The sequence below is a fragment of the Saccostrea echinata genome, unplaced genomic scaffold (genome assembly GCF_033153115.1).
Source record: "Saccostrea echinata isolate AGI-Se365-2 ecotype Australia unplaced genomic scaffold, CSIRO_AGI_Sech_v1 ptg000029l, whole genome shotgun sequence".
In the NCBI taxonomy this organism is placed as follows: Eukaryota; Metazoa; Mollusca; class Bivalvia; order Ostreida; family Ostreidae; genus Saccostrea; species Saccostrea echinata.
Genome location: NW_026889778.1, coordinates 24,601,730 through 24,617,187, shown reverse-complemented (window position 1 = coordinate 24,617,187; position 15,458 = coordinate 24,601,730). Strand labels below are relative to the sequence as shown.

Sequence of the window (15,458 nt, the reverse complement as noted above, 5' to 3'; positions counted from 1 at the left end):
AGGTAGAGTAACAACTGCATGAACACCCCCCCCCCCTTTCAGATATTGACAACAAAGGAGAAATATAAAGATAAAGGAAAACATAAACATTTATGATCTAATTTTAACATTAAGATGTATAAAAATTAATAATAAAATAAAAATAAATAAATGAATAATGAAATTTGAAAACAAATAATTCATGTGACTTTTTCATTTACAATTTAACTAGTAAGTAGATTGTAATGAATTTTGTTGATAAAATACTTTCTTTAAAATAATTCATCATCACTCAAGTTTTTTTTAGCACCTTCTTAGCTCAAGAACAATGACCACAGTAATTATCAGTAAATCTCAGCATCGACAGCACATCAACAGTATTTATCAGTATTTATCAGATTCAACAGTAAAGACGACAGTAATTATCAGTATTTATCAGAAACAACTAAAATTATCAGTAACAACAGTAAGAATAACAGTAAATAGCAGTAATTATCAGCAAGAACAGCACAGTATCAGTAATTCTCAAACATTATCAGTAAAATTTGGGATTCTCAGCACTTTTTTCGTCCAGTAGTGAGTACATTTAATATGACCTTATTACACTGAAATTTGTGTCTTAATTGAAAATCACATCTTCGACGTTTTCACTCCATTTTTTTTATTTAAATAAAGCATGGGACAATATAAACTATTATTCTATTTAATAAAAGACACATTAAAGTTGGGACTAAGAAAAGTTTCCAATTGCTTCGCATAATCAATTTTTTGACCTTTCTGCACTCACAAAATGTGATTTTTCTGGCATTAAAAATTTAACAATCAAGACAATTATTTTAAAGTCTTAAACTTTAGCTGAATTTAAACAGATTTATTAAAGTTATCTTATATATTCAAAAAAGAAAATCAAAATCGGGGCTCTATGATGTAAAGTTTCAGATATTACTAAAAAAGTGTTAATATTTATGTTAAAATTGGCTCAATTTTTTCCTCGAACTTCAGAATATATTAACTGTATTTGTCACAATATGATGAAAGAATTGATAAGAAATGATTTAGAAAATATATCAGAACCAGCATAAAACATTTCACTGCAAAAAACAGCTCTGTATGCAAACAGCATGGAAAAATAGGAATCTAAACTTAACAGTTATGTATATATTTCAAAAGGGAAAAAAATGATCATTTTCTTCTAAAAAGAAACAAAAAAAACCTTCCGCCACAAAATATAGTTCCTGGCTTGATCCTATTTGAATTGAATATAATTGCAGTTTTTTTCATTGGATATAGTTTAACTTGCATTGTAGAATCCAGATTTAATTTTAAATTTAAAAATGATGCAGAATTTTAGAAATAAAGGTCCAGACCAAAATCTGCTCTAAAGCTCAGGATCGAACCTCCTTAAATCATTATCTTCAAACGAATCCTTAACCACCCAATCCAAATGAACTCTGTCCGTCCAATACAATCTATTTTTTCAACTACATTGTATAAAAGTAGCATTTCCCCCAATCTATTGCAGTTATAAGGATATGCCCTAACTTTAAAAATTATTATTTAAGTGAATGGTTCAAAATGAACCTTATATTTAACTGGAGAAATGATATAACACATTCATGTAAGTATTAAAACAGTTAAAAAAAGGACCTGGATGCTCTACATTTTATCCTTTTAAATTTTGATCTTTTAAAAAGAGAAATACATAAAATGTGCTTTAATTAACGCTAACTGAAAATTTAGTTTTGATATATTTTTTAATATAATTTATTAACAGTCTCGTTTAAACATTTAGCAAATATTATTTATAAACAGTCTCGTTTAAACAATTAGCAAATTATATCGTCGTAATTATGACCTTGTCAGCAAATACAATCAATCATTAAGTCAAATGTTGACTGAGGTTTTTCATACAGATTGTTAGGCCATTATTTTAACACTGGATTGTTTTACGGATTTTTTTTCCCGTTTACCCGGTTATGACAAGGAGCACACGGTGACCTATCAACAGGGAATGCTTACTCTTCCATGGCACCTGATCCAATCTCAGATGTTTTAGAGGTCTGTGTTTGCTTTGCTCCTGAACTGTACTTTTTTAATGGACTTTTGGGCATGATTACTGTTCGTTTTCTTCATATTTCATTGATTAACTGTATTTTTGAACTCGGAAGTACAATGTATAAACATGTGTATTATTGAAGAACAAAACTCTTTCATGATCATTTTTGCAAATACTATTGTAAATCGGTCATATTTGATTGGCCATTTACCTAATTATTCCGTTTACCGAGCAGACAGTGGGAGTATGCTTGCGTAGACTTCATGGCGCCCGATTTTATCTCTGATGGTTTTTGAGGTCCGCGTATGGTCTGCTTACGATTGTTATTGTTTCAATACACTTTAGAAAGAAATGTTCATGAACTGTGGTACTTTGAAACCACAATAGGCAATTCAAATACTTGTTGTTTATAGTTAGCGTCCATTTTTGTTTCATTTTCATACCTAAAAACCAATCCATCTGAGCATTATACACAAAATAAACTTGGAATAGCTTTAAAATAATATATAGGAAATTTTTTTTAATAATATCAAAATCAGCATACATGTTACTAGTATATCAATAGGCAATACAGCAAAAAAGGGCATTATATTATTTAATCATTTATCACTTTACACTGTTTTTTATTGATATATTAAATAAAATAAAGCTAAGCTATAGAAATAAAGAAGAACTCATCAATGACATTTTATATTTTGAAAAGACAAAACCTGTATCGAAGTTGAGAAATTCAAAATCAAGATAGGATGTCAACGTTATATATAAAGTCAGGTTGTTGAATTTATGCTGGTGAATATTGGCAAGAGTTGGTTGTACAATTGCACGAGCTTGAGAGTGCATTTGTTCAACCAAAGAGTGATAATGTTATTCATTATAAGTGAAGTAACTCGTTTATTATATAACTGTAACATTTCCCACTGATTTATTTTAAGTATTTCATTTAAATACATATACCTCAAAATTATATCTCAGATATTCACTTCAATTTTACCATCGTCAACTTTCTTTAGTAATTTGTTCATTCGGCTATCTCTGGAATACGGTTTTCCTCTCCTAAAGTATTTGATATTTAATAGCATGCTCTGAGAACGATCAATTATTAAACTGAGTCGGGCTACTTAGAGATAAGTTGATGTTTCATGGATTTCCACAACCTCGTTCGAAAATCGGCATTTTGTATATTCTATTGTCGTTATAATGACCTTGTTATCAAATATAACCAATCACTGGGTCGTATTTTTGCTGATCTGATTCATACCAATAGGAAGGCCCTTGTTTTTATATTAAAGCTGGACTGCGAAAGGTTTTGTATTTTGTCCTTATTACTTAAAACAAAAATTGCATCAAGCATACTTCATTTTCGTAAAAATATTTTTTATCAAGTTTGTCTTGATCATCAATATGGTTGTCCTATCTCTTATGCATTGTGATTGTTATCCCAGTAAGTAAAGGTGACGACGTCTGCCAAAATCTATCAGGAAAAGTAATCTAAACAATTCAAGCTCAAGTACAGCAAGCTGCCCTAGGCAAAGATATATATAAGAACATGATTAATTCCAAATGAAAGACAGAAAAGAGCAATCAATTTGTATATATGAGATTAAGTTAATGAGAGAGAGAGAGAGAGAGAGAGAGAGAGAATGTTAATCTCTCCATTTTCAAATCTTACAGTAGTATGTAACATACGTACGTGTATAAGTTAATGTCTGAAAATTCTGATTTCCACTCGGACTTGAAATTAATTTTTTTTGGCTACACAACGAAATATATTATCGAGACAAACTTAAAAAAAGATATATTTTTTCCAAAATGAAATATGCTTGATGCAATCTGCTTTAAGTAATAAGGGCATGCTTGATTTCTGAACCTTGTGTGAACTTTTCTTTCGTCACGTGATTACTAAAACAATGATACAGGATGTTTTGTGGTATAGTTCTGATAGCACTCCATTAATGGCGCTCATTCACGGGTCAACAACTTTAAGGAAGTATAAAAGTTGCGCAAATTTACTTTCAGACCTTTCCTAGATTCACGTAGGGGTCAGAAGGCAGAAATCTCTGAAACGGCTGATCACCAAGTTATGGCTATCAGAAAATTGTGTATACTTCTCGGTTTCTGCGCAATTGCTGTAGCTGCGCAGCTAAGGTCTACGAATTGCCCACATGACCAGCCTGAAGTTAAGTACAACGTTTGGTTTTCTGAGAATAGTTGCAGTTCTCGGGTGAGTAGTCTATCATTTTCTTTTTAGTTTTCATCTAGCTGACAATGGATAACGCGCTAAGCAAATATTGTTTTGAAATTCTTCATCTATAAAGACATTTTATGTATTACTACGATCATATTGTTAAAAAAGAGATTTTATAAATAATAATATTCGAAACACCTCGGATGTCCTGGACTGCAAATTTTTCACCAAGTCTATAAAGCTTAAACTATACTAATCCAGGTAATTATACCCGCCAGCACTTAAATTCATTTTAAAAAAAAAAATACGTTAAAATATACATGTTGTTTACGTCTTTGACATTAACAACACTAGATATGTATTGAAAACAATGGGGCACTATATTATTTTGCTGTCTTTTCTTGCTTTACAGTACAGTTGAGTTTGTCATATCTTCGGTGTATGATAAAGATATCTGAAAAGAATTACATACTTTCGGCTCATTTTATAACTTTAATGAATAAAATGAAAGCGATGTTCTTACGAGGCATTCGTGTTTCTTTCTTCAGAAACTACCAGAAGCTACAACAGACGTAACATAAGATGACGGGGTCTACCTTCTGGATACGTCAATTGACGTCAGAAGCGTCTCGGTCAGCAAGGACGCTACACTCGTGTTTAAGGACATTGACCTCACGGTCAAGACTCGCTATATCCTGCATGGTCCACGGGGCGCTTTATCTCGGCTCTGAAACTTGTAAGCTCAAAAGCATCATAGACATTACCTTATATGGTAAGTTCATTATAGCGAATGTTATCAGAAATGTAATTGCTTATTATTGCTGAATTTAAATAGTTCACTAATATTTTACTGCATGGTTTGATAATAAAAAAATGGTCCGCCAAATACGTGTGATACAGCTACTGGAGAATATGCAATAAAACAAACAGACATAAAACGTTTTGCACCATAGCTTAATATATCAACAAGTGAAATTGATGCAAAACACCAAATCGGCCACAAACATGTTTATTTCCTTATGAAAGAGTCCTAAAAAAATATTTGTATAAAAAATATATTATCATTGAAATTACAGAAAGTATATTATAATTATACATTTTTCTTCAAAATCATAGGCGTCGGAACCGGGGGGGGGGGGGAGGGGGGCTTAACCCCTCCCCCAACACTTTTTTGCAAGATGGACATAATATAGGCATTAAAAATTGATGCTTACATTTTTTGTCGGTTTACCCCCCCCCCCCCTTTCAATTTGCCTCCAGTAGTCTCGTTTAAAGTCATCATTTCGTAAGTTCTATGGTCGATACAATGCTCTTGTCAGCAAATACAATCCATCATTAAGTCAAATGCTGACTGACGTTTTTCATACTAATTGTAAGGTCATTATTTACACACTGAATTGTCGACGGATTTTTCCGTTATTTTCCGATCATGACAAGGAGCACACGGCGGGTGTGACCGGTCGGCAGGGGATGCTCACTCTTCTATGGCACCTGAACCCATCTCTAATGTTTTAGAAGTCCGTGTTTTGCTCTGCTCCAAAATTTGTATTGTTTAATGGACGTTTGAGCTTGAATACTGTTCGTTATCTCCATATATTTCACCCCACCCCCCTCCCCACCCCCACTTTTAATTTGCTTCCGAGGCCTATGAAAACTGTACACTTACTTTACTTTTCTGTGCATTTTAAAATACTTTAATGTTCGGTGAATTGTACAAGTTCTATTAAGCAAAAATAAATTAATTCATGGATATTGAAATCGGCGGTATAGGATAGGATGATATCATTATCTATTACAAGTTGAATGTCTCCATGATTTCTGACAAAAAAGAAATGCAAACTTTTCACGTGATGATTCGATCCCTGAATCTTAGTCATGTTATAATGCCGACATTTTTTGTTAAAATAGGCATGCATCACAATAAATAAGGAGTGCAGAAAAAATGTTATGTCTGTAGTGCATCTGCTTATATGTTTTTTCTTCAATATTTATTAACCATTTTTTCACTGTAATTGACATCCGGAAACATTACGTTCTATGGTTATATCCTACACGCTCCCATGTTGGGAGCAGTTAATGTAACAACTTTCTATAAATTTATAAGTTAATAAATGTCTGAAGAGAAATTAAAAAAACAAATTGAAACATAAATATAACCATTTAGAATTGTTATTAAGCAAATTTAACACTTTTATTGAAGGTTTTTATTAAAGTTATTCGTAAGAAATTATTCCATCGAACAATGGATAAATAACGACTCATTTCCCCATGTGCATATTCTAACACAACCACAAATAGAGCGGCCGATAATAACTTTTTAAACATATACTTTTGCCTGTATCGTCGGATCTTCGTCAATGTTTTTTTTTCTTTTTTTAATAAAGTAAACATTTTATCATCAACATTTTTTTTCAGGTGATAAAGGTGATGTTTCAATATCTGTTTTTGGAGAGAAATTCATTAGCGTAGATAGGGCGGAGTTCTCCATCTTCACGGAAATGACAAACTGCCGTGGAGTAAACTGACCCAGACAGTCAGGAAAGCGAAGGACGGAGAGATATCTGATATATACTTAAGAATAAAGATCTTTAAAACATGAAATGATTTTATCTCTGAGTTGTCATTGTTTATATGCAGTCCTGTAATTCTTTTTTTTAATTTTTTGTTTTAACTGCAAAAGGAATTGATTTCTGTAATCTTTTATTTGAACAATGAAATACAGATTACGAGTATAAATCTAGCTCAAATGTCCATTCCCTATAAAATCTTCTACGTTTAATTTCCATTACTCGAACTGTGTAAATAAGAGGCGCGTTCGGTCATCGGAATGGGACAGCAGACTGGCATTTCATGTTAGAACGATGATGGTGTCAGAAAAGCCCACTTTCAAGGAATTGTTATGTATGTTTGGAACACAACAGCTGGAGAGCTGGAGGAAGCGAATCCTGCGTATGCAGCTGGTCGATACACTGTCACTAGGGCAGGGAATCAGTGCGAGGCTGACCAGGATGCCAAACAGTTTGAAGAATTGCTCAGCGGTATTTTTCTTCAAACCAACGCGCTTGGTTTGAAATAAAGTTCATATCTGAAAGAAAAAGAAAAAAAAAAACAACGCTTCTGAAAAAGCTCATGTTGTTCCCCTTGGAATTTATGCTATTGTTTTTAATTAAGATCAGCGATGGGAAATTTATTTATTTATTTATTTTTAGTGAAATTTATCTGGAATGGTCAATGTCCCTTCAGCTTTTCATTTGTATTTTATGAAAACGTCATGTTATATTTCCTTTCTGAGAGTTTTTATTTTAATTTTTGAATGTGTGAACCCTTTGAATTTTCTTGGCAGAACTATAAACGTCAGAACTTTATTAAAACCTTAGGACTTATGATGCGTCCTTTAGAGGAACACTTTTGTTTATGCAATTTTTATTTCCATTTATAGATGTACCCGACGGTAAAATTGTTGGATTGGCTTTAATACGACATCTCCTGCACAGAAATATCAATTGCGCCATGTTTTACGAAAACTGAGAAAACTTCTCATTCGGAAAAGTGACGGGCAATAGCGATGAACGTGATCTACGTCTACACGACGCTTGGTCATTCGTCATGAAGAAAGGTATCGTTTAAATGCATCATTTCGTAAGTTCTATGGTCGATACAATGACCTTGTCAGCAAATACAATTTATCATTGAGTCAAATGCTGACTGACGTTTTTCATACTAATTGTTAGGCCATTATTTACACACTGAATTGTCGAAGGATATTTCCGTTATCTCCCGATCATGACAAGGAGCACACGGCGGGTGTGACCGGTCGGCAGGGGATGCTCTCTCCTCTATGGCACCTGATCCCACCTCTGATGTTTTGGAGGTCCGTGTTTGCTCTGCTCCTATTTTGTATTGTTTAGTGGACTTTTGAGCTTTAATACTGTTCGTTATCTCCATATATTTCAGTATCTAATGCAGATTTAGTTTTTTGTTTTTTTTTTTTTTTTTGTTTTTTTTTCAAAAAAAAAAAAAAAAAAAAAAAAAAAAAAAGCTTTGCTCTCTGTAGGTAAATCCAAAAACAGTAACCTGGCATTCCTATATCAATTAGTCACAAGTGTCGTGGCTTTGGTTTGGATTTCTGCAGCAACCCTTTTACGGACACTAAAGACAGTAAGAGACGGGGAAAAATAAAACAATAACTGGTACCTTGCACTTCGTGCTCGGTCGATATGCTTTTGCAGGAAGAATATCTATGGATCGACCTCAAGAAAGGGCTTTACTGGTATTAAATATATGCACGTTTATATACTTGAAAATGATTTGAGCCCGTTGAATAAAAGATACGAAGAACAGTGATCTATCGATCTCACAGGTCCCTTAATACTGTGGAATCATCATTGTTCGTGGGGGACCAATGTTGGTGGATTTCGTGGGTCACCCTTACCCACGAATTAACATCCCCACGAACGTTTATTTTGTAAACATATTGATTCATTGAATCTATCGTATAAACGAGTGACCCACGAAATAACGTCCCAACGAATATGTAAAATTTTGCTTGCCCACGAACATTGCCTCCCACGAATTAAAATGATTCCACAGTAAACAAAATTGTGAACCAGGCGATGATGTTTTCAGTCTTTTTTATTTAATTCTGAATTCACCCATTCTTTAAAGTGGCTCAAACATCACATGGGTGTTTAGATTAAAGAAGTCAGCTTCTGTCCTTAGTAATTTTTCACAAATACCTTGGTTTGTTTTAGGCGACAGCTCTACAGCTCAAGAGTTACATTTGAAAGACGATAAAGTAAAACTAGAGCGTGCCGCCGAGCTATAACATTACGAAAATAACATCAAGTTCACTGTAAGGAGCTGGGTTCACACTATACGTCGTGGTGCTTGCTACGCCCGAGGAAGGAGCGCTCAAGCTGACATTGCTGATCCAAAATTATCAATGACTAGTAACGTCACTTCCTGGACAGATGGTAGGCATTAATTGGATGAAATGCAACATCCAACAATAATACGATTAAAAGTAATGCTGTGTTACACCAAGGGCCATTTAAGGGAAGTGAAATGAAATGCATCATCCAACAATGATGAGATTAAAAGAAATATAAAATTTGTTACAACATTGACCATTTTAGGAAGTGAATTAGCTTTTTAGGCACTAAACTAAATAGGAATATTTGTAAGAGGCGTTCTGTAATAGCAAACATGTTTTAGCAATCTCGTTTAAGGCGATAGGGTAATCCTCCTGTCCACCGATTATTACCCAAAACAAGCGGAGGTGACCACAATTAAACAATGTAATGACTGTGGATCGAATGAGGCAAGGGTCAATCGTACGTAGGAAGCCTGAACTTTGACAGAAATTTATATTTAACTCTGCTGGTTAGAAGAATTTTTTTTTCCAATTGAACACAATGTGATCTGTATATATTTTGCATTAAATTACAGTTGAGGCATTGTTCGCTCACTTTGGACAAATGGTTAATGGCGTCGATATGCGAGGTGAAGTTGCTTTACTTAGCCGTAATATAAAAATCCGAGGGGCTCCGGCTGCTAATAGTACGATACTGGGGGGATATCAAGGTATGTTTTTAGTTTCACATTTTCAAATGTAGACGGTCTCCTATCCAAATAATATGTTTCCAAACTTGAAAAGAACTCGTGAATAAACTCTATCGGCAATCCTCGGTTTGCCACGCTACGTATACGCTCCATACAGACCTCAGATGTGATTGGTGAAGGAATATGATTCAAATTTATGTATTTCTCCGCCGAAATGCCTTTTAACTCATTTCGTCATTTGCACTGCATGAAGTTCACCAAAAAGACCCTATCTTGTCTAATTCTTCTTTGTATATTGGCTTTGATAAAAACCTTCTGTTACTAGTATTTGAAGGCAAATATTTGAAGTATTTGTTGAGCGTGCCACAAAGTAACTCAGATTTCAAAGGAATAATATTTGGAGGAATTTCGGATTGGAAATGTAGAACTCAGTTCACGTCCGAGGTAAGTGTGCAAGACACAAGCAACACGAGGAGCTCCGAGTGGGTTAAACGACCAATAACGATAACGGCTAAAGTTTAAAGTGAGAACGAAAATAATAAAAAAAAACAAATTTCATTTAAGATGGTTGATTTCTGATATTTGATTAAAATCACATTGTGATACAGTCCCTGAAACGTTCTACTTTCCCATTTTTCCGTTCGCTCACCGTTCGTTCACCGTTCGTTCAGCGTGCGTTCACCGTTCGTTCACCGTGCGTTCACCGTTCGCTCTCCGTTCACAGTTTTGCGTTCACCGTTCACCGTGCGCTCGCGTTCACCGTTCACAAAGCGTTCAGCGTTCGCTCTTCGTTCCGTTCACTTTGCGTTCACCTTGCGTTCAGCGTTCACCTATCGTTCAGTTTTCATTGTCATTCGGAACTCCGATGTGAAAGGACTTATCTTTTTGTAGGTTAGGAGTTACAGGTTTTTTTAATTTAATAACTAACATATCGTGTTTGAAGAATCATTATTTCATGGGGAAAAATATCAACGATATATATTTTTATTATTCTAACTTAGCTGTTAGGCTATTTATTAAATTACTCTGGAAAATAAATGTTGTTATAAGCACATTCTGTACCTATGTAGAGCGATGCTGAAATATTAAATTAAACTAAGGGCAATGTGCAAATACTTCAAACACTGCAACATTTTGTTGTTTTGTTAAAGACGACAAATTGTTAATGGAGATATAATTATCCAAGTCAAATAATTAATCAGCAAAATTACGAAAATATTTATTTCTAACACTTTTTTTTCAATTACTACAGAAAATATGATAGAACTAGTTCTGAGAGTTATACATAGTACTGCGGATATCGTGTTAATTTATTATCTTTGGAGCGAATTAAATTGATAGTGTGGTTAAAGGAAATATTTATTTTAAATGTAATGCACTACAGAATTTTCTCTACTATAATATGTAAAGTCTATAGTTATAGAGAAAAAAATCTTTCTTCACCGTAACTTTATATGTTTGCCATTCGATATGATTAATACCCCTCCCCCCTTTTCCCCCTAAATCGGTTACTTATTCAGTATTGCACAGGGGCTTGCTCCCGGCGTGTAATAATTATTTATTAAAAAAAAAATCATATACGGTAATACGAAAACGTGATGTTTTAGTATTACCGTATATGATATTTTTTAATAAATAATTATTACACGCCGGGAGCAAGCCCCTGTGGTATTGTATTTCCAGAATATTTTAATTAACATTTTTTAAAAAAGTTAAGGTCTTTTTTAGAACAAAAATTCAGTTTCAAAACAAACATGCATCAAAAAAAGTCACAAAACAATAGTAGTTCAAATGTACACGTGTCGGCGGTGGTATTTGGAATTGGCAGAGAGTATGTTTCAAATTTAAAGTGTTAATGCCCAATGTATTTTATTCAATTATTATTCAAATGTTGGAATCAAATCTAGAAATGATAAAAATAAATGTTATAACTTGTAGGAAATACTCGCACTTCGTCTTCGATGTGACGAAACTTTCACACCTGCACAGTGTCGAATGATTTTGATTGACAGTACAAGCACGTGGACTTCGTGTGAACTTGAAGCAGGAAAATAAAAACGAGTATGACTGTCAAACAAATGGATATGATTTGTTGATAAAAAAAAAAGTTACTTTCACTGTCTGATATATTTTAAAAAAAAAATTCAGAGTTTTTGTTTGATATAGGTACAAACATTTAGTGAAGCCTGAAATGGGGGGGGGGCTAAAACGGAATCTCTCTGTCTTTCTCTCTCTCTCTCTCTCTCTCTCTCTCTCTCTCTCTCTCTCTCTCTCTCTCATTTGTCTTTTTAATAAAAACAATAACAGCATATTACTTGAATATCAAGTTCTGAAAATTGAATTTATAACAAATGATATGAATATGTATCTTTGTATTATCTTGTCCGAGTATAATCACGGCCATCTACAGATAAATGTAGAAGTCTGCTCAATAAACATGGCCGTTGGAACCGGGGGGGGGGGGGCAAGGGGGGCCGTGCCCCCTCCCCAATAATTTGCCGATATATAGATTATTATAGTAAACATAGACTATATGCTTGTGCCCCCCACAATAAAAAGTCTGATGACCTTTTTTTTTTTTTTTTTTTTTTTTTTTTTTTTTTTTTTTTGCTTGTCAGGAAATTTTTGGTAGTGCCCCCTCAACTATCAACTGAAAATGTATGGCTGTGCCCCCCCCCCCCCCCAAAAAAAAAAAAAAAACGAATTTGCTTCCTACGGGCCTGAATAAATCATTTTGAAAAATAGAAATGACACATAATATATTATTGTATTAAAAATTTAAAATACGAGCGTATAGATGCAAAACGTCCAATGACCTGTTATTATTTTTTTTTTTTCATTACTTTACACGAAATCGCTTTAACACGGAGATATATGAATGGATGTTACAACCACTTTAATTCATTCTATAAGTCAGAAGTTTTCTCTGATTTGTTATCAAATAAGAATAAACATTTTTATTTTCGAACTAAAAAAAAAATATCTCTTATACTTCAGCGTTCGGCAACAATTGCAATGTTTTAATGCGATAAAAATCGTGTGATTAAAAACTTAATGTGCATGCATCGTCTTTCTCAGGACAATTTTGGAGAATTTATTTTATTGACTCATTTATTCATTCATTTATTGGTTTACTTATTTATTATTGATTGATTGATTTTTTTTTTTTTTGGCACCTGACATTATAAAACAATAAAATAGTTTCAATGCAAGGAAAAGATCAGAGGCATTCCGAATATATCGTTCATCTTGCGTTCACCGTTCGTTCACCGTTCACTTTGCGTTCGCGTTTGCGCTCCGTTCGCGTTCTGCGTTCGCTCACCGTTCACCGTTCACACATCGTTCACCAAGTTGCGTTCAGCGTTCACATATCGTTCACTCACCGTTCGCTCTGCGTTCGCTCAGCGTTCGTTCACCGTTCGTTTAGCGTTCGCTCACCGTTCAGGTGGGAAAGTAGAACGTTTCAGGGACTGTGCGAGGACTGTCCGCTAAAATTGTTGACATAAATTTATTTAAAAAAAAAAAAAAAAAAACAAATGATGCACCCACTAAGTTGAAAATTTCAAAAAAATAATGTCTATTTGTCATATTTAAGTACTTTTTTAAAAATAAGATATAGATAAAATAGATTTTTTTTACTAGTATTTGAATGTGAACAGGGTATAGGCTACGGAGCACGATCACAAAATCTGAGAATACGCCATTTTTTTTTTTTCAAAATAAATGTATGAATTAGAAAAGATTGGGGTAAACATTATCATATTTACTATCAAATAAAGGTTTAAGTTTTTAAAAAGTGGATAAAACTCAAAGGTCAAGGTCAAAAAGAGTTATTTCCATGGAAAGGTCTAGTCACAATGAAAACATTTGTGACGAATGAAAATCCTAGCTCCAACTGTTAAAAAGTTACGGCCAAGGTTAAAGTTAAGTAAATTTTTGCAGAAGTGGTTCAAAACCAAGGTCAAGTTCGTGAGGTCAAATATGTTGGCACCGAAGAAAGACATTGTCACAAGGAATACACATTTGAAATATGAAAGCCATAGCCCCAACCAATCAAAAGCAATGGGCAACGTTAGAGTTCTGCGAACAAACAGACAGGCAGACGGACGGAGGGAAAAAGCTATATAACCCCAAATCTTCCATAACGAGGGCATTTAAAATCTCAGAAGACTTGGTCCGTTGTTGCTTAAGATTGGTTCCTTTGCTTTTTATGTAGGAATATAAAAGGGGAATTCGAGTTTGTGCATCAGTAAATTTCCCAAATTTAAGTAGGGTTTATCCAATTTATTATGCCCCGGAGATTCGGGGTACATATTTTTTGCTCTGTCCGTTCGTCTGTTTGTTTGTTTGTCTGCAAAAGCATTAACATTGTTCATTACTTTTGATTAGTAGTTGGATTTACGGATTTGTATTAAACATGTGCACTCCTTGTGAAAAGACCTTTCTTGGTACCAACATATTTGACCTCTTGACCATCGAGATTGAACCACTTTTGCAATAATTAACCAAACTTTAACCTTGGTCATATCTTTTGAAGAGTTGGTGATAGGGCTTTCATACATCACGAGTGTATTCACTGTGACTAGGCCTTTCCATGGATATAAATACCTTTGGACCTTCTGACCTTGACCATGAAGTTTTACTTTACATATAACTCAAACCTTGGTTATTATTACTTTTCACCTTGACTTTGGTGTTAAAGTTACATTTGAGAAAATTTAACCTTCGCCACATCTTGTTTTGTTTTAGTAAGGATGAAATGGGACGTTGGTTTTGACACCTTGACGTTATTATAAGGCGGGTACAACACAAAATTTAAAATCACATATTTTGTATGGATTTTTAGCATATATCTATTCTTATCTGAAAATTTTCGAAATTGTTGAGTTAATTTTCTCTCCAAAGAACTTGTACACGATTTTATCGGTCAGCCGTCTTAAAGCACTGCTTTAGGGTATATATATATAAATGTGAACTTGTTTGTTTATCTTGGATTTTATTTTAATATATATATATATATATATATATATATATATATATATATATATATATATATATATATATATATATATATATATATATATATATATATATATATATATATATATATATAATTTATAGATGTGTTAATCAGTAAGGAAAACAACAAAATTTCTACAGATATATTTTAAAAAAATACTGACATCAGTATTTGCATTTTGGTTCTTCTCACCCACGACACATTAAAAGAGCAATACCGTACAACCTAGCTGGAAGAATATGCACAATAATCAGTGAGGAAGAAACCAAAAATCAACGTCTGGAGGAATTGAAAATATACCAACATTATCCTTTAAACTTAATTAACGACGGCATCAAGACATCAAAGGAACTAGAGAGGCAAGAATTAATTATCCAAACTGCTAAGGATGTGGAGGAAATTAAAATATTACCACTAGTCACAACTTACAACCCTTACAACCAAAATATTACTCCTATCGTTCAAAATCTCAATGATATCCTCAAAAGAGATGAAAAAATGTCTAGTGTTTTATCAAATTTTAAATTTATAAACAGCAAAAGGCAGCCAGAAAACCTCAGGAGAATGCTCTGTCCTTCCAAAATACGGAAATCTACGAAATCCGTTACAAGGTGTAAGAACCCGCGATGTGGCACATGTCCTTTTTCAAGACAAAG

General features: G+C 33.6%; 1 pseudogene; it reads left to right on the top strand.

Annotated features, from left to right (window-relative positions):
• The first annotated feature begins 4,115 nt into the window (after positions 1 to 4,115).
• On the top strand, positions 4,116 to 15,419 carry LOC133195136 (cell surface hyaluronidase-like; annotated as a pseudogene).
• Positions 15,420 to 15,458: the final 39 nt, after the last annotated feature.